General features: G+C 44.4%; 1 long non-coding RNA gene across 1 annotated transcript; it reads left to right on the forward strand.

Annotated features, from left to right (window-relative positions):
* The first annotated feature begins 1,327 nt into the window (after positions 1-1,327).
* On the forward strand, positions 1,328-9,072 carry LOC121835287. Its single transcript, XR_006077528.1, has 3 exons — positions 1,328-1,442; positions 5,425-5,488; positions 8,971-9,072. It is a non-coding gene; the product is annotated as an uncharacterized LOC121835287 (long non-coding RNA).
* The last annotated feature ends 10,431 nt before the right edge of the window (positions 9,073-19,503 follow it).

A 19,503-nucleotide genomic window follows, 5' to 3' on the forward strand; every position in this document is an offset into this window, starting at 1 on the left:
GACACATACATGACATAATACGTGTATTTACAAAAGAACGCAAAAAGAAGACCAAACATTACTAGTTTCCAGAACCAGTGGCGGAATACGGGTACATCACGGCAGTCTTCCGCGGATTCAGAGGAAATGTCCCAATGCCCTAACCCTTCCCCCCTCCCCCCCAGTTTCATTCCGCATGTGCAAAAATTTAGACCGGGGAAAAGCTCGGGGAGGGATGTTTTCTTATACATCTGATACCCTGACCAAATTTTTGCTGCACCGAATTTAAAAAAAAAAACAAATGATGAAAGTTACTTGAATGCGCTTTTCACTGCATCTTCATAGGGCTCGGTGGATGTTAGATGGGAATGTAACCATTACTTTTATCAGAGTAATTAGTAAAATTCGTTAAGTCACTTTTTAAATTAATGTAATTGGGGTATCCGTTTAAATCACAAACTTTGAGGTGGTCATATTCTAAGAGTGCTCCATTTTGCAGAATTCGCGTAAGCAGCCCGTGTTCCGAGACATCTGCCCCCAAATTTTCTACCTTAATCCTACTTTTTTCCACACAATCCGCAAACCCGCGAAACATGACACTCTAGCTGAACTTTGCTACATTAGCCGGATAAGAGTACAAAATTCGGGGACGAATATCGCGGAACACGGGCTGGTTACACGGATTCTACCAAATGGAACAGTGTTGGCCTACGACCGCCTCATAGTTTGTAATATAAACGTATATCCTAATTACAGTAATTAAAAAAAGGAATTAACGAATTGAATTTAATTGGTCTAATGATTGTGATGGTTATATTCTTATCTGATGTCCGCCAAGCCATTTAAGTACGCAGTGAAAACCGCATACATATATCTTCCCCCCCCCCCTTTATCCAAAAACCTGGTGCAGCTAAAAAAAAAAACACCCTGTAATATTATCAAACATAAAGATGCTTTGAATAGAAGAAAGAAAAAACATTAAAAAAAAAAAACCTACCAAAGCAGAAAGAAACAGTTTTACAATAAACATTACATACGTCAACCATCTCTTCAAACAATGAGAACCAAGAAATGGAGCGTAGCTAGCTAAGCATCTTTTTCAATGGGCGGAGCCTAAAGCGGGGATACCTCCACCTAAATCGCGTCTGGCGGCGTAAATATCATTTCAGTGTCCCTGTAAGTGAGTTGTTATCCGACAGGATCGTTCCATCTGCTGCGGCTTCTCCTGGACGAGTACGTGCTGTTCCTGCTGGAGCGCGTCTTGACCGAGGACTTGGTGCGGCAGCTCCTCACCAACGTCTCGCGGGACCTGGTGCTTTCGGTCTTCCCCGAGGTCGGCCTCGCCGGCCTCTCGTCCGACCAGGGTGGACGAGGCAAGTGGCTCAGCGAGTCGCCGCTGGGCTCGGGCTTCAAGAGTCAGGGGTTTCCTGATGACCACCTAAGCTCGGACGACACTGCTGAAGGTCGGTGATCCAAGGGCCTGAATATAACTGCTGCGCATGAAGGCTGGTCTACATACCTGCGACTGCTTACGACAGAGTGCCTTAAATCCTCTTGGGATCTTCTACAAGAAGAGAACATTCAGGCACCACTTATCGGGAAGCCATGGGAGACTTAATATTCCTGTATATTTTTGTATATGTTTTTCGCACACCCTTTTTTTTTATAAACTACTATTTTTATAGCTAGTATACGTACATTTGATCTCGAAAGTACTGCAAAACCATCACCGTAGTTTAATTTAGTTCCAAAAGTATACCTTATACACGGCACCACCGAGCCAGTGTGTTCTCTATTCCTAAGTGGCCAATAAAACTCGGTCGAAAAAAAAAAAAAAGAAAAAAAAAAAGAAAAGGAACGCACTTGCGTGAACGGTGTGTTAGAAGTAGGTATAGTTTTCTAAAGTTAAAAATATTTTATATTTCTGTTTTTTTCACATTTCCACGGGGGCAACTTTATCTTGAAAAAAAAAATCCTTTTCTTAAATAGCTTAAACCTGTTACATTGTCCATTCCTGGTGCCTAATCCGCAAGTAATAAATGCTCATACACTGTGCAGCTTGGCAAATTCCTGTTGCATTAGCGCACAATGTAGCCTGTGTCATACCTACATAAGTCTAGAAAAACAAATCCTTGCATAGTCCGCACTTGTAGTTTGTCCGCACCGAATAACATCTTTTAAACGTGTATAGTCCGTCGACTTCGGAACATACGCTATATCTACAGCGTGAACGAAATGGATTGAACGCGTTTTAAACTGACCGCTTCAATTGGCTTCTTGGTTATCGCACTGGGATTTTCTTGATTCTTCTCAGGTACGTTAAGTTTGATTCTTCTCAGGTACGTCAGGTACGTTTGATTCTTCTCAAGTACGTCAAAATCCTGAGAAGAATCAAACAACGCAAAAGAAGCCCCCAACGCCTTTCGCAGTGGTCCCGTACGTTCACGGCATTACTCATCGGTTAAAAAAGATTGCCGGCCGACAAGGCATCCACGTTGTGTGCTCCGCCCCCAACAAGGCCTACGCCATGTGCCGTAGGGTGAACCGGAAAACCGCCCAGAACGGGACGACGACCTGCAGCACTGCGCATCGAACACCCTACGCCCCATGCGAAAAAGGAGTTGTTTACAAGATCCCTATGTCATGTGGCAAAAGCTACATAGGATAAACGGGGAGGTGCATCAACGACCGCACCAGAGAACATGCAGCCTCTGTGACCGCACTAACGTCGGCGGGCCACCTTTCGGCACATTGTCGGGCCTGCAAATGTGCTCCTGATTTCACAAGCGTCCCCGTCTTAGCAAAACACCGAAAGCAGCTTGGAAGGGAGCTCCTTGAGGCGTTGGCCATTGAGGAGGGGGAGGGAGAATGCGTCAGTGTTGCCTCCATTGCGCTCTTGCCCAAAGAAAAAATGTATCTGAAGAGAGCGGCACCTCGGATGAACCAAGTTGGGACCCTGTGACTCCGAGATCCGACCAAGTAAAACGAGGGTGACACCACCGGAAGTATAAAAGACAAAAAGAAAGAAATTTTTGAAGATCCGAAAGTCGAAGAAGACAAAAACTCCATGAATCGTGAGGAGAAAAAGGAAGTTTCTGTCTAAGCTCCGACTGAAGTAGTAGAAGCTACCCTTTTGGGATGGGGAAAGTCGAAGAGGTGGAGAACACCACGGTTCGTGAGAAGAAAAAGGAAGTTTAAGTCTAAGCTTTGACTGAAGAAGAAGAAGATACCCTTTTAAGGATTGGGTTGAGGAAAAGGAAGTTTATAAAAAAAGGGTTGATAGTCCAGCAGTGTGTTTCTTTCTCTCTTCGTCGCTTTTCCTAACGTTCGGCTGGTAATCAGTAAGCATGTATTTTCGTCTTCTTTCGTATTTCTTTTAACCGTATTTAAATTGTTATATCACTTCCTTCTCTTCTGTACAAAACAATTAGCAATGTCTATCGCACATTACCTTCGAGAATCAAGATAAAACAATTATTTTTCCGTTAGCGTTATGGATGGACTACTAACACAGGTATCACTTCTTTTATGATGTGAGCTGCCTCTATTATCTCACGTGTTAACTGATGATGGTTCTTTCCGATTATGGTGCTATTTTTGAAGTCCGCGGCCATACAGTCACGGCAGTGAATGTCCAAGAGTCCTGAGTTTGCTAATCGGGTGTTGTTGTTGTGTTCCCTTAATCTGTCGTTAATACATCTTCCAGTTTGTCCTATGTACTGTTTGCCGCATGATAGGGGAAAGGAATAAATCACTCTTTCTGACAAGGTATGTATGGGCTTTTATGCTTTTTAGTGCAGGCGGTATTAGTTTTTGGTGTGGCGTTAACTTTTTTACATAGGCCTGATAGTTTGATGGGGCGGAAAAGACTACGTCGATATTTGCGCGATTCCCAATCTTCTTCAGGTTATGAGAAATGTTATGAATGTAGGGGATGACTACCGGTCTCTGGTTACTGAATCTTTCGCGTGGCTTGCGGGATGTGATTTGACCTTTTTTAATCTGTTTAAGGAGACTTTCGGCGACTGAAGTTAATATATGTGAAGGATATCCCGCACTTACTATCCTAGATACTTGTCCTGTGAAGCTTGTTAGGCCTGAATGCGGGCAGGACTTGAAAATAAAGTTTTTGAAGCACTGATTAATTATGCCTCTCTTTACCAATTTGGAATGCGCCGAATTATAATTGAGGAGTGGTTTTTTCCCTCTTGGCTCATACGACCAGCAGACATGACGGGGCTGAAGAGACAATGTTAGGTCCAGAAATCTTAAGGATCCTAGCTCTGGAAGCTCGTGTGTAATCTCCTAAGGGTTTAAGCATGTTTTAAACTTGACGAGCACATTGGGCACATGAATCGGGAGGTCTTTTTCGTTGGTGTCCAGGAGTATCAAATAGTCATCGACGTAGCGGAACACCTTCACAACAGTCGAGGAATCTAAGCTCTTTTAAAGCAGTCTGTCGTGGTGCGCTAGGGGTGCGCTATGCAGGATCCAATGCAGACTCCCTTTTTTTGAAGGTATGTGTTACCGTTCCAAGACACGAAGGTAGACCTGAGGCAAAACCTAAGCAAATCAAGAAAGTTGCTTTGGGAAAGTCCTGAGGTATTCTGGAAAGCTATGGCAGCATACGAGTCAATGCTGTCTTCAATGCACTCTAAAAGGCGTACCTGAGGTAAAGCATAGTATAAGTCTTTGACGTCAATTGAGAAGGCCTGGTATTGGTTGGCACTGTGTTCTTGTAAAAAGCTTATGACCTCATATGAGTTTTTTTACCAAAAAGGGGTCATCAACTGTTAATAAATTAAGTCTTTTTTGTAAAAATATAGCCAAAGATTTTTGCCAGGTGTCTCTGACACAATAACTCGCAAGGGACACTCAACCTTGTGCGTCTTGGCGCTGAAAAATATTTCTAAGCTAAGGTGTTTGCTTTTTTCAAAAGAAGGGCAAGGATCTTTTAAGGTATCACTTCATCATAAAAAGAAGTGATACCTGTGTTGGTAGTTCATCCATAACGCTAACGGAAAAAGAATTGTTTTATCTTGATTCTCGAAGGTAATGTGCGATAGACATTGATAATTGTTTTGTACAGAAGAGAACAAAGTGAGATGACAATTTAAATACGGGTAAAAGAAATAGAAAAGAAGACGAAAATACAATTTGAGTTGAAAGTCAGCGCGACGTGAATTACCGTTTTTCTGGTGTGAGTGTGAGTGTGAGTTTGAGAGTGAGTGAATCTACTTAGCGCTTCTCCTACAATACGGGTGCTTTCAGTTTTACCTAAATTTTATAAAAACCGACTCGGGGTTATTTTTGGCGTTTATCGGTATCCACCAAATACACACAACCCTAATCATAATTTATCTTCAATTAGGAGCGGCCAACAAAGCAGGCTGTTTTTTAACGAAGCTTGAGATTTCTTCCGTTTTTTCTATGTTGCTTCCGCAGGTTTCCATGGTCAAGGAGGATCCCCTCCATTGTGGTCACATGGCAATGGCGACTGCTCTCATACGTAGGTTTTTTCGTGTATAAATTGAGAAATGACTTGGAATGTTAAAGAAACGCATCGTTGGTTGTATAAGGCATGCACTAACTCGTATTTTAAAGCATATACATGTTACCCAAGCAAGTAACTAAATACCTGTACTCGCTCATGGCTCGAAAAGTAGCAATATACTTTACTCACTACCGGTCCTCAGAAGAAGGGCTTTACTTTGCCTCAAAAGTACTGAGTTACTTTTCTTGTTACTTCGACGATAAAATACGCAAGTGCTTTTGTTTCATGGTTTATTGTCTTATTTTCAGTAGTCGCTGCACTTAAGCAGTAGCTCCCCCTTCGAGTTTTCATCAGTTATGTTTTCTCGCAGTTGATAATGGGTTATTCCTGTTAGCAACTAGTGGGTTTACATCCGGTTCGTACACGATTTTAGAAGGTTCAAGCAACGAACCTTTTTGTGCTCGCTGGATGAAGGACATTACTAGCTGTAGAGTTCGACTGACGTGTTCAACAATAAGCGTCGCTATACTGTCATACTGTTTAGTTGTCTTTCGGGTTGTGCACATGCCTTCGTCCCGATAGACGCATACTCAGGCTAGAATGAAAACAAGGCTGTTTAATGGATCTTGCGCACGGTACTCCTTAAAAGTAACGAAATACAATCTCTCGTTAGTTGAATTTAAAAGTATAAGTACGTTAAACGTAATGTAGGTAAGACAGCGCAGAACAACAACAAATGAAAGAAAAGAACAACCAAGGCAGGGACAGGCGTTTTACCTACATTACGTTTAGCCTACACCAACTGGCCCAGCTCTCAATTTTGATAAGTACGTTACACGTTCCTTTTCTGGAAAAGTAACTAAATGAGTTGTTCTCTGCAGAAGAAAATAACTAGGCAGAAGTAACCCGTTAGCAGAACGCGTTGCGTATATGTCTGGAATTTCATCTTACGATGTTCCGCAACGAAAGCCACCAGCCATCTAAGCCAATCCAGTGCTCCATGAGTGCCACAGAACTTCGCGGTCCGCTTGTCACTCCACGGTAACCGAAAGGCCACGCATCAAGCTCTGACCTATGGATTGGCTCCAGTATGGTTCCTGGAATGCTTCTGCGACTAGTGTGGTTACCGCGCCCTAAAAACTGTGTTCTAAATCTTATCCGAAGGAATTCAAGTTGCACCGGTGGATCAAGTCACGTGACCAGAGATAGAGCAACGCGGGACGCGTGTAGTTTTCCGAACCCCAAGGTGCATAACATTTGCCTATGCATGGCTTCCACATGACGTCATTCAAAGAGCGCTCTCATGACCACCAGAGAAGTGGGGAAGAAGGAGCTTCCCTCTTACTAGGATCCTCTTTTGTGCTTCCCGGATTTGCACAGAAGTCGCTATTCTCCTCTTAGTAGGTTATAACAGATTAACTTGTCACTCAAAATTCTTACAAAAGCAGCATCCCCTCCTCCTCTTACATGGTAGTCAAAAGTATGCGATGTGACTTCAGTGCAAGCCATGTAGAGTGAGATCGACTAAATATTGGAGCGCGACCAAAAAGTTGATCATCGAATTCCGCTTGGTGACGTCCCAGAAGTGTCACAGTGTCGCTGAATGAGACCCTGGCGGTGTCGCAGTAGTGGTGGTGGTTGTCGCAGACGCCTGTTCTGCTACGAATCGCTCTCCGGCTTGACAGTCCGCGGAAGATTCCGTAGCCATTGGTTGGGACTCCGCGATGACAGTGACGCTAGCGTTCAGTCGTGCTTTATGCCGAGACTCCTATCACCAACCTCCAGGATCGCGACATCCGACCACATCACACACTTACTTTTCTGACGTCCTTTGTTGCTACTTTGAACGACTTTTTAAGTATGGGCGGGAGAGAAAACTGAACACAGCAGTCGAAAACGCATTCCAGGCACTGTAGTTCCGGTGCCTCGTAGCGTCCCTTCCGCTACTATTGCGGACGATATGAGCTGCAACTGTCCTGTGTGCTTATCTGGCATAACTGCCTTTTTTTTTTGACAGAGAGTTAAAGTTTGAAGAAGGAATGGAATGCGAAGTTTAAATCCCATATTTAGGACTTCTTGACAAATTGAGACATCTTACAGCTTGTGAGTACCACGAACGCAACCCACCCCCCCTCCCCTCAGAAAAAAAAAAAAGAATGCCGGATAGGGTGTTTGAGCTCATATTGTCCGCGGAATCCCAACTCCTGGCTGCTGGTGACCGTTGTGCAATTTTTAAAAACAGATGCATGGAAACATTTAAAAGACTTGCTGCAGGAGAACAATGAGCAATATTAAATAATGATAATGATGACCAGCACGAAACTCCCATCAACATGAAAACAATGGTGTTTCTTTCTTTGGTGAAACTCAGCTGCCGTGTAGCACACATAACAGGATTATGACTCGGGATAGCTCATTTTAGACCGGCACGTGACACAACCAATTGAAGAAAAGAAGATCTGGAATAATTTGTACAATTAGTTGGCCAGCATATGCTAACAAATATATGCACGGTGCTTTATTTTTTAGAGCGCAGCTCTGAGGGGCCCGTTTCAGGCTTGAGTGACGTCGCCGTCGGTGTCGGCGTTGCCGTCGGCGCAACCGCGAGGTCACGTGACCCTCCTGAGGTCACGGGTCCCCCCCCCCTGACGTCACACGACCCCCTCTAAGGTCACGTGACCTCAAGGAGTCACCTATCCCTCAGTACGCTTCCATCCTCCTCAAGAGATGCGCTCTAACCGGCGTTACAGGGAATTGTAAACGGCTTTCAGTTCTTTTATTTAAAAGATTCTTTTAAAAAAACTGTGGAAGCTGTACTAATGCGGTATGTGCAGGTGAGTTATAGGGTCAAAGCGACATAATACGAATAGTTAATTGTCACGATAAGTCAGATAACCCACTACAACCCGTTAGCTCTTTAATTAGAGACAATTAGCATTTAATTTTACTTTAAAACTTGACGAGCGGCGTTGAAAACCACTAAATCAGTCCATTTTAAATAGATCTGGGGCGCGTTAGAAACAAAGTGGACCGCTAAAGCTACAACTCGTGCAACCTGCGCAAGGCTGGCGGTGCGGGAACGCGGACAATAAAAGTTACATAAATTACGCGGGTAACTTTAGTAGAAACTTTAGCGCACCAGCGCGCTGCGCTTCCCACGACCTCCGAGTCTTTCCAAAATGTACTAATTTAGTGCTTTTCGATGACGCTCAGCATGTTTCTAATCGGAACCACATGTTTATTTTCACTACTTAAAAGGCTACTGAAATTTTTGTTTTGCTATTTCGCCGATCGATGGAAACGACTAGCCTCTTAAATTATGCCCTCTTGCTCGTAGAACTCATTTGCACAGACTGCATTTGTGTAGTTTTCGCGGCTTCTTTTTTTTTTTTTTCCTAACAAATCTGTAAAGCCTAGAAAGAAAAAAAGAAAAATAACCTTGGAAACACATCTTTCATTCATCATCTATTCATAATTTCCCGTTGCTCTGCTTCCAGGAGCAACAGCAGCGACCCACTGACTGGGAGCGGATACGAGTCCCGCCGGTCCTGGGGCTTCTGCCAAGACCTCCGTTCTGCGGGGTACGACCTGAACGGCACACAGGCAGGTCACGCAATACAAGGCCTGTGCACGTTCCGAGTCTCCAGTCGCTGTGCTGTGCCGCAAATATGCCATGATTTGGCCGAAGGTGGAAGAAGCCAGATAATATGGCTTCTTTCATTACGTCTTGAAGCGAGCTTTATATGTGAACCCTCCACGTGTTTCCTCGCTAAATTTAGCGGTCAAATTGGCGTCAAAGTTTCAAGTCGCTGATGTCTCGCGATACCATGAGAGATCACGTGACATTAATTGGTCCCCGCTACATTTGGAAAGGAAGTTGACGCCACGTGACCCGAGGTCGCATGACGGGGTCACGTGACCTGACGCCACATGAAGTCGTCAAGTGACGTAAAGTTACGGTGTCACGTGAACCTGGCAGGGCAGGACGTCGGGTCTAGCGACATCAGTTTCCCCGCTTGATTCAGTGAAAAAATTATCATGGCGTCAGATGACCTCGTGGTGTCATAAGGCTCCACATATGACGTCATGGTTTTATTCGACGTCAAATTATCACGCTTCACCAGTGTCACTTCACGTCATAATTTCACGTCTAAATATGGCGGGAGAATACATCCACTACGTGCTGATAAAAAGTACCGCTTGTTAAAACCCCATCAAGTGCTATCGCACCTTGATTGCCAAAATTTCTAAGACAATTTTTTTTTTTTTAATTGGAGTGAAAGGCGGAACGTGACTTCGCTATTGGCAGTAATGTTAGCGGTCCTTTCAGACCAAATGTTCCGAAATTAAAATTTAATTAAATAAATTATAAATAAATTGGCCTGCGGTGAAGTTCTGGTATTCCTCTAAAGATGTTACTAAATTACAAATAGCGCTAAGACAGGACAGGCGAAGAAGTGGACAGGACAGGCACTAACTCACAACTGACGGTTTTATACACCACGATAAAGAAGAAGGTGAAGGAAGTGCCTGGTGTTGAAAAAAGAAGAAATAAGTCCATTTCTAGCCGAAGCGCTCTAAGAAGGTTGTTAGACTAAGAGGACAAAAGTACAGTAGACCATAACGAAAATATTAAAAATTAAACAAAGGTAATGCATTTGAACTATATTGCCGCGCGCAGGGTCACGGACTTGTAGAAGGTTCTCGTTTATTCTTGCTGCGGACATAGCTTCCATCATTTATCCCTGCTTTTGTTTTTCTAGAAAGTGCGTGTTCATTCTCGCCCCGAGCGCGCTACGCTCGAACCTTCTCCGCCGAATCTTCGAGATAGTGACTCACTCTAGAGAAGAGGCCGCCCGCGACCTTGTCGAGTTAGTTTTCGCCTCAGCGTTCAATTCTGCTGTCTCGACGACTTCGACGCCCGGGACGCTTTGTTGTTATCTTCTTTTTTTTTTGTTTTTTTGTTTTGGGCACAAGTTCGCCGCATTAAACGTTTATTTCTTCCTGTTTATTTATTGCTCTTTTGGTCACCACCCGTGACAATATACGATAATATTTTGAAGGGTTAGAAAATAACCTCTAGACCGCGAGACACAAAATAAGAATAAAAAGTGAATGAGAAAATTAATAAAGAAATTAATAAAAAAATTAATAAAAATTTAATAAGTGATCGTTCATAGGCCGCCGATCAGTGCTTCGTACAGCCTATTTTCCATTTTCCATCCAACAGGTACCACACCCAAAGCTACACCGGCGCGAGCGCGAAGTTGTTATTGTGGAAAAAAAAGAAAAACACTTTTGTACTTTTTCTGCTTTATGACTTCATGAAAAAGGCGATTGCAAAGACGCAACAGAAGTGCCGTGAACTGAAGCCATTTCTTCTTCGATGAAGTTAAAGCTCTCCAGATTGCTCTACAATTGACGGTTTGAACGCGAGGAGAATCGGCCACGAGATGACCATTCAGGAGAACGTATTTCGTGATCCGCCGCCGGCAATGGCAAAGGCTCTTGATTTCGAGCGGAAATGCAGAGGCCCGCGCGGCCTTCGATAGGATGTCACAGCTTTCACGGCCTCCGCGCTTACACTGACAAGGCTGAAAACAAGGGTACAAAAAGTACAACGATAAAAGCAGTTTCCAGGGTGGAATTTTTTATGATAAATCAAGGTTCACTCGTGGCTGGTCTGGCTTGGTATAGTCATATTTAACGCGCATGTTAATGTATTTTAAAGACGTTGATTCTACAAATTTCGCCATGATTTACTGCTTCGAAGGAAGCATTGCCGATTCACCTTGAAACAACCTAGCAAGTTTTAATATAGTGCTCTGATGAACTGAAATACATCAAACGGATATCAGTGTCTGTTGACACCTCTCACATGCCATAAAAGAAATGCTACTGAAGTCCAGGCGTCAACGCCGAGAGTTGAATGACGTTTAACAGTACGTACACAGTACTGCGTCGCCTCCGCAAGCGGCGCAACCAACTTTGGTGATCCTGTTACATTACATTAAAAAAAAAAAAAAAGATTAAAGCTAATTTACTCCGGGTTCTATAGGTAAAACCGGCTGTAGCAGATGACAGCGGGGACGCAGACGAGAGGTCCGCGTTCTCTCCCGCGCTACTCTCCTCTGCCTGACGCTCCTCAGTGTCGCGTTGTAGGTAGGAGGAGCGTACAGGACGTTCCCATAATTCGTGGCGCGCTTCGCGCGCGGCCGTTGGAGGTTTCTGGAACAGGTCTATTGAGAACATAGCCGCCTCTGCGGGTGTGACAAGTAGATATGTGTCTGCAGCTTCCCTGCTGGTAGAATCAAATCTCATCAATGCTAACCACAACTTTACACTCTAATTTGAAAGGGGGCACGGTTTAGCCGAGTTTTCGGTTTTGCACAGCGCTACACTGTTCGCGCAAACAAGTGATCGTCGGCTTCTGTCTTTTTTTCTTTCTTTTTTTTAAGAATCGAAGTGTTTTTATAAAAATTACTTGTGTGGTTGGAAGTACTAATTTAAGGTACTAACCTACGCGATAAAATTTGACTCTCACCTATAAACTTTAAGAGAAGGTGCGAAAAGCCTCAATGGTGTGTGCGGCACTAGCCATGAACCGCGGTGTACGTCAATTTACATAGACAGATATTTATTTTGTACGCTTAAGTACAGGCTACCTAAAAGGCTTTGCCGTCCGTATACATGTGCCTAAGTGGCAGGACTTTATCACAGGCGTATTCATATATTCTCTAATATAAAACGTAAACCTCAAAGTATTTTTCTTTTGTCAATCGAGATAGAATTTGTTCCGTTACGTTCAACACGTCCAGCCGAGCTCACTGCAGGTATGTGAAAGAGGAGACGTGCTGGAGTTCGATCAATGAGTTCCAAATATAGCAGAATAAAACAATATGGAAGCGTGCGACAGCTAAAAGGGACGCGCCGCGCTCGCTCCACCTAGCAAGCATATCGGCAACGCGTCTAACGACAGCGTCCGCGCTACGTCACAAAGGGTAGCCCTGCCCGTTCTGACCTCTTCTAACGCGCCGACAGCGACTTGGCCGTGCACCAACGCTTTCCGCTGCCGTATTTATTGATCGCTCTCCGGAGTAAAGGATTGGTGCATCGACATTCGAAAACCTGTACGTGTCTAGCGCTGCGCTGTACCCGTTCTCTGGTCATTCGTCCCGCTGAAGTCGCTCAATCTCGGCTTTGATCGTGTCCCACGCAGTTTTAAGTGACACCGACGGCAATACACCGCCATTTGTTTCGTTAATTCTCGCTGGCATATTCCTCTGGGAAGGGCTCGTTTGTTGGACGGTCCGGAAATCTTTACTGGGCGACATACACAATTGCCAGTGAGTGATGAAATCTAGGTGAGAAGCATTTGTGGCTCCTCTTATGATCAGATTGTTCCTCGCTCGCTGGCGGATCCAGTAGACGTACAGAGATTGAGGTGATCGCGGCGGTATCCACCAACGCATGGAGGGTATCTGTTTTTGTTTTGTTTTTCATAAAATTTTCGGGTCTTGTGTAGACATATTGGTGCCAATGTGACCCCGAACGTTTTGTATAGCGTTGTGCTCAGGTAAGCTGACGTTGATTAGAAAGGTTAGCTCCTATATAGGATGTCTATGCGAAATGCTTCTTCTAAGAGCTGCACCGTGGCGCCACTGTCTTGTCGCACGCTGTTAATGCTTCCGTGCAGTGTAGTGCGAGACATCAGTTTGTTAAAACATTTGAGAGCGTAAAGCGGGGTCACACTGCTTATACCCATGATACAAAAAAACAGTCTGCAAACAGATTAGAACGAGAGATCCGTGCTTCGAATGCCGCATGGCAATGAGTTCAAGGGAAAACCTGGACACGCGGCATTCGAACCACAGATATTGCGGTGACTCGTGTCTGCAGACTGTACTTTTGTGTGATGTATGAGCAGTGTGATTCCGGCTTAATAAAATAGTTTTGTTGTTCCTTTTAGTATGATTAGTCTATGCTTAATTCATTGTGGGCTCTTATACTTCAGCTTTAACGAGATATTTACTCCAATGTGCTCGTTCATTATATTTTCAGTATTCTGTCGCAAGTTGCACGGTAGAGGCGCCTATGGAAGGCGTCGCGAGAGATTGTGGCTCAACGTGGGAGGCAGGGTGGGTATTTCTTCTGTGGTAGTATCGCATGTTGTCTAATCTGAATTTTGTACAAGCTTCTTTTACAAAATCTGAAATGCTGTAAAAAGATCCTGTAAAAGAAGTTTGTACAAACCGCCGGAAACTTCTTGGGGGACTGACAGCACTATCCGTGCCATGGTACCTGGACTTAAAGGCCGACGACCAGACTCGAGATTCTGCAAGGCAGTATATCCTCCTCATCATGAGGGAGGCGGAAACAAGCAACGGTGGACAGGGTAAAAGGGGAGAGGAGGTAGCAAGGGAAAAGTGAAAAGTGCGAACTGGTCGTCGGCCTTTAAGATAACAAGAACAAAGAATAAGGTGAGAGCTACACGGGGGCCGTCATTACTATGAATTCACCAGGCTCGGCGGACCTAAAATGAGAAGTTAACCGTCGTTACAAGTACCTTGATTAGCCAAGCTTTGTTCATTAGCTTTTAAATTATTGGTTTCGTGTGTTATGTTGTAATTGCAGTTTTGACGGCAATTGCTATTAGAAGCTACGTCAATTTAGATAATTTGCGAAAAGGTTATCTTCTTCGAGAGATTCGTATTAATCAGCTTTTACGCTTCTTCGCCCGATGTCAGAGTTGAGCGGGAAATGAGTGCCAAAAGCCCTACAATGAGGCTTTGAAGAGGGACGTGCATGGTTGTTTTAGTGACGTCGTCACTAAATCGACTGCTTGTTGTCGATTACACACACCAATATAGACTTTACAAACGCGTCAAATTACAGCCGCTATTGCTGATCTTCTCTTGTCTTACCGAGGTGCCGAGCCACTAAAGCGGGCGGAAACGAACCCCCACAAAGACATATGCTGGGGAGAAGGACACAGTAGAATATAAAATGTCAGTAATCTGTCCTGCTGCGGTGTAGATGAAACGAACGAAATAAAAAGGAACAAGAACAAAAGGTCGGTCATGCTGGCGCCTATGCAGAGCTGCCGCAAAGCGTCTATGCGGAGAGCAAATCGTCTGCTTCTCGCTCAGGAGTGGCGGTGACGTCAGAACGACGCCGAGCTCTTATTGGCTGATGAAAAAAAAAATAGTGGGTAGACCTCAAGGCATTGAGGTCTACCCTCTATTTTTTTCAGTCAACCAGTAAGAGCTTGGCGTCGTTCTGATGTCACCGCCACTCCTGAGCAAGAAGCAGACGACTTGCTCTCCTCATAGACACTGACAGAATGAGAACGGAAGGGCGTGTCTTGGGACCACGCTCGGCCTCCAGCACGCGCTCCATGCCTTCCGCCGTGCTTTGGCTGTGCGAGCGCGCTCCAGATGCATGAGACGGGAAAGCATTGTCGAACGTAGGAAGGTGGCGCTTGGGGCGGGACAACCGAAGCTCTTCCGTGCAATTCTCGCTTAGATGGTGACTCCGGAAGAGAAAGCTGAGTAAGCACGGGTGCATGCGGCCCAACTAAATCCCCGGTAGTGCTTACGGAGACCTGTCGTCGACGGATCCCCTCGTCTCGTTTGTGCGTTTCATAAATGCCGAATGCCAAAAAAATGACACCAAGAACTAGTTGTCTGCATGCAAACCATTGAAAGAAGAGGCGGACGCAGTTCGTGATCACGGTAAAACGCGGCCTAACGGAAGTAAGAAAGGCGTTTCGCGGAACCGCCTTATGTGTCGAGAAACTGAGGGAGAGAGCGCGGGACGTCAGAACCCCGAGCACTGGTTGGAATAATTAGTGGCTAGACTTTAAGCTACCCAGGTAGCACAAGACATCGAGATGACGTCGAAATAAGGTCCTAGACGTTCGGCGACGTTGAGGTCCTTAACAAACTTTTTATCGACGTTATTGGTATAGTCACCACGGAATGAAACGCGAACGTTAGAACGCGTGGCCATCTGCACAGGCTGCTCCACCTGGCGGGCCCCTGAGAGCTAATAATAATGTGACGGGGTGCGAGGGTGTCCGCCCTACTAAGATGTGCTCGACCCTCGCGCGGCGCGTGTGAGACTTCCGCGTTTCGCCGGTGGCGCGCTGTAAGCGCCATCACTCGGGGTGCTTTTCTGTTACCGCACTGTCACCTGGTCGACACCTGCGGCTTGTGCGCGGCGTGAGAAGGTCGATGCTAGGAGCAGCATCCAGCTGCTTGCGCGCGCGCCGGGGGAGCACGCCCATGGTGTCTTCTTTTGGCGTGCGCAGTTTTTATTGTTTGTTATACGTATCGTAACTTTATAATTAGCAGTAATCATAACAAAACAGTGCGATATAACGAGACACAAGATCAAGTTGGAACTATATGACGAGTGCTGACACCCAACTGAAGGTTGCTACTACAAATATTTAGTATATAATATATGAGCACATCTATACGTTCACTCGCAGAGCTCATTCAATAACCTCTCTTGTTCTTCAGGCTCGTATGCCTCGCTGCCAACGCCATAATGCCGGTCCTAACTCGCGCACTCAGCAAACATTTTCCTTAATTGTAGTTATTTGAGCGTTGAAGAATACACCACTCTGTGCTCATTGTGGTTCAATCTGTCCAGCGCACCGATTATTTATCGATTTGTGTATTGGATGCCAAGCGATGTCTCTACAGCGCTGCCATTAATTATCGCTTTGTGTATCGCAATGGGGTAATGAAAGTTGAAACATTACGTGCACAGAAGACCCACAGTGCTTGATGACGTGTCACCGGAACCACGCGGAGGCTCCTGTGAACAGCGTGGCACACGCGGTTTCTGAGAAAAAGTGAAACGTCAAAGACACAAAATAAAATTTGTTAATTAACACAACATGCTTTGTTGTGTTCTCTCTTTATAAAAAAAAAAAATGCTGCACCAAACCGACGATGAGGCCTCTGTTTTTTCGTGCGAGGTTATCAGCCAATTCTTATAAAAAGGGAGGAATTTCTCGCTGACACTCTTTTTGGTAACCACCGATATGCCAGGCGTATCAATTCCGGAGAGGAATAAATTCATCACCCTGTTGGAACAGGGCCTATCGGAAAGAGCTATAGCCAGGTTAAGCGGCCGATCGGTGTCGACCGGGTGACAGTGCGGCGGCACAAAAGCACCCCGATTGACGACGCTTACAGCGCGCCACCGGCGAAATGCGGAAGTCCCAGAACCGCCGCGGGAGGGTTGAGCACATCTTAGTAGAACCCGCACCCCGCGCCCGCGTTTCTCATTCTCGATTCCAAGGAAAGGTTTGGAAATTTGATAATTTGAAAACGCATTCGTGACCAACGTTGCTCCGCATGTGTTCTCGCGTCCCTCGACCCACGGGAGTTACTCAGAGCTAGAATTCAATCATATTCCCCGCAATTGTAAGCGGTCAATGACCATATACCACACCACCATCGCCATGTGTTTCGTTTATCTGCGCTCGAACATGCCTCCACGAAGAGTATGTGCGTTCGACAGTCCGGGAAACATTACGGGACAAAATTCACCAGTAAGGGATAAAATATATATAATAAGTATTTTTCCCTCCTCTAATTGCGAGACAGCTCTTCGCTCGCTGGCGCGGATTGAGTAGATGTACTGGAATTGAATGGATCGCGGCTGTTTTCACCAGCGCGTGCAGGGGATATGTGCTCAATGTCCGGGTATTGTGTGAAAATAAGTTGGCGCCGACTCTGGCATCGGACGTTTTGTATAGAGTTGTTCTCGGGCAAGCTGACATTATTTAGAAACTGAGGGCAGTCTGCTCCACGCGGTGTCTATTCGAAATGCTTGTGCTAGGAGCCGGACAGTGACGCCACTTTCTTGTTGCACGCAGGAATGGGCAATATTTCAAATACAAGTATTTGAAATACGTATTTTAAATACTTTGTGTATTTTGCATTTGTATTTAATTACAAATTGAGTAGTGTATTTGACGTGTGTATTTAAATACTAAAATGGGGGTATTTCAAATACAAGTGTAATTAAATACAATTTTGTGGGCGAAAAGACATCCCTCAAATTTATTGTCACTGTCCAGAGCAGGAAGAAAACTACGTTCTGCACCGAATGCAGTGTCTCAATCAAGCACAAGCGTTTAGTGACTTTGTGATTACGGTGCTAGTCCAGGGCAAGAATAGTGACGAAATTAACGTTCACAGGCAGGCTGGCTAAATAAGTGCCTGTGACAACTTGTGATGCTTTCCAGCCTGATTTCCATCCATATTTTTGCCTGGAACATTCTAAATGCGCGGGTCGTCCAGATTTTCGTAGCTGGTGCGAGTTGCAACAATAAAAAATTCTCTAGCTAGTGCTGCGCGTCTTGGTCGTTTCGGTTCTTTGTTGGTCTATACCAAAATGTATAACGGACAAAAAAAGCGGATTGAAGCTTTGTACTTTTTCACCTATTACGTCCAAGCTGATTACATTTTTTTTTAATTATATTTCTATGTTACTAGAGCCTCGCACACTGACTCCCGAGTGTGCGATGCAAAATTAAAATGAGATACCCAGAAACCCGTTGCAGCTAGGTGCCCTGAAGTTGCCGACGCAAATTTTGAGGAATGTATTTGGAAAAGTATTTGGAGGAGACCAAAGAAATTTGGTTGTATTTGTATCTTATACCTAAATGCTTTTTCGAAAATGTAATTAGATTTGTAATTAGATACAGTTTTTATGAAGTAATTTGTATTTGTATTTCGATACATATTTGCATGTATTTTGCCCATCCCTGGTTGCACGCTTCCGATACTGAAACGTCCATTTAAAAGCAAGTATTTACTTTTAAGCCAGTTCCTCCTAGAATCCTCTCAAATAGCAATTAAAGCCATCCTTATTTTACGAACATGGTCTTGATTAATGCCCCATGTCTATATCCTTTATTTGATTCTAAATAAATAATCACTGGGGAATAACTCAGGCTGCCACCGCAACTGTTCATCCAAAATAAATTCTTCGTACCGGAAGAAATGCATGTAAATACTTTATGTGAAAGTTCCAAGAGGCTGTGTGTACTTATGAAAAGCTATTGGATACTCCTAGCTATAAGTGAGGACGTCCAGTTGACTGGTTCAATATGTTACTATACTGCTTGAATTAGCTCAGTAATGTATTGCAAATAATTGAAATTGTTATCATAATAATGATTACGCGTTACTTCTTTTTCCCGGATGGGTTTTTAGCGGAGGACAGCTGATAACACGAGTTTTGCTCGCTGTCGCCTTAAGCTTAATTAACGCAACTAGTGCGGTATCTAAGTCAGAACACTGCGATTTTTGACACTAGATGACGCATGAACTGCGGGACACGAGCGATGATTTTTGTAACCATAGAGATTGAACGTAAAAATCTTACCAGTTTTGTGTCCGCAGCCTGGCCTAAAGAAATGTCTTCCAATCAGCAATTCAATGCTGCCGATTCGTGGTGTTGACCATGCAATGGATGAGTGGCACAGTGCTTCTTACATTGTAAAACGAATCGGAAAAAAATTGGTACTTGTGCATTGAGATATCAAAGTTCCACAGAATGTGCATTTAGGAGTAGGATTTTACCTTGCAAAATTTTAGGTGGTTCGTTTTCTGAAAAACAAAATGATAAACAGTCTTGTTAAACTCATCGGCGGACATGTTCGGGAAATCGCGCCTCAAGTTACAATTATCGCTTACTCGGTCGTCTGTAAATACGTCCGGTGTTGACTTTAGCAAATTTGTTAATCTTGCTTTTTTTACAAGAATTACGTTTTGAAATTAAGGTAATATCCATCCCCTATATGCATATTCGGTAAAACTTTGAACATTCTATGTTCAGTTGCCGATTTTATGGGTTAGTTTTACAGCTTACGAAACACTTTGGCCACCCTATAGTAGCGATATTTTGGTTTACAACGGAACCACCGGAAGGAATCGCGGAATTTCCTTCTGATACGCAGGTATGAGCCCTTCCCAGAGGCCTTGCTGCCATTCCCAAGAAAC

The sequence above is a fragment of the Ixodes scapularis genome, unplaced genomic scaffold (genome assembly GCF_016920785.2).
Source record: "Ixodes scapularis isolate PalLabHiFi unplaced genomic scaffold, ASM1692078v2 PGA_scaffold12__126_contigs__length_90152505, whole genome shotgun sequence".
Classification (NCBI taxonomy): Eukaryota; Metazoa; Arthropoda; class Arachnida; order Ixodida; family Ixodidae; genus Ixodes; species Ixodes scapularis.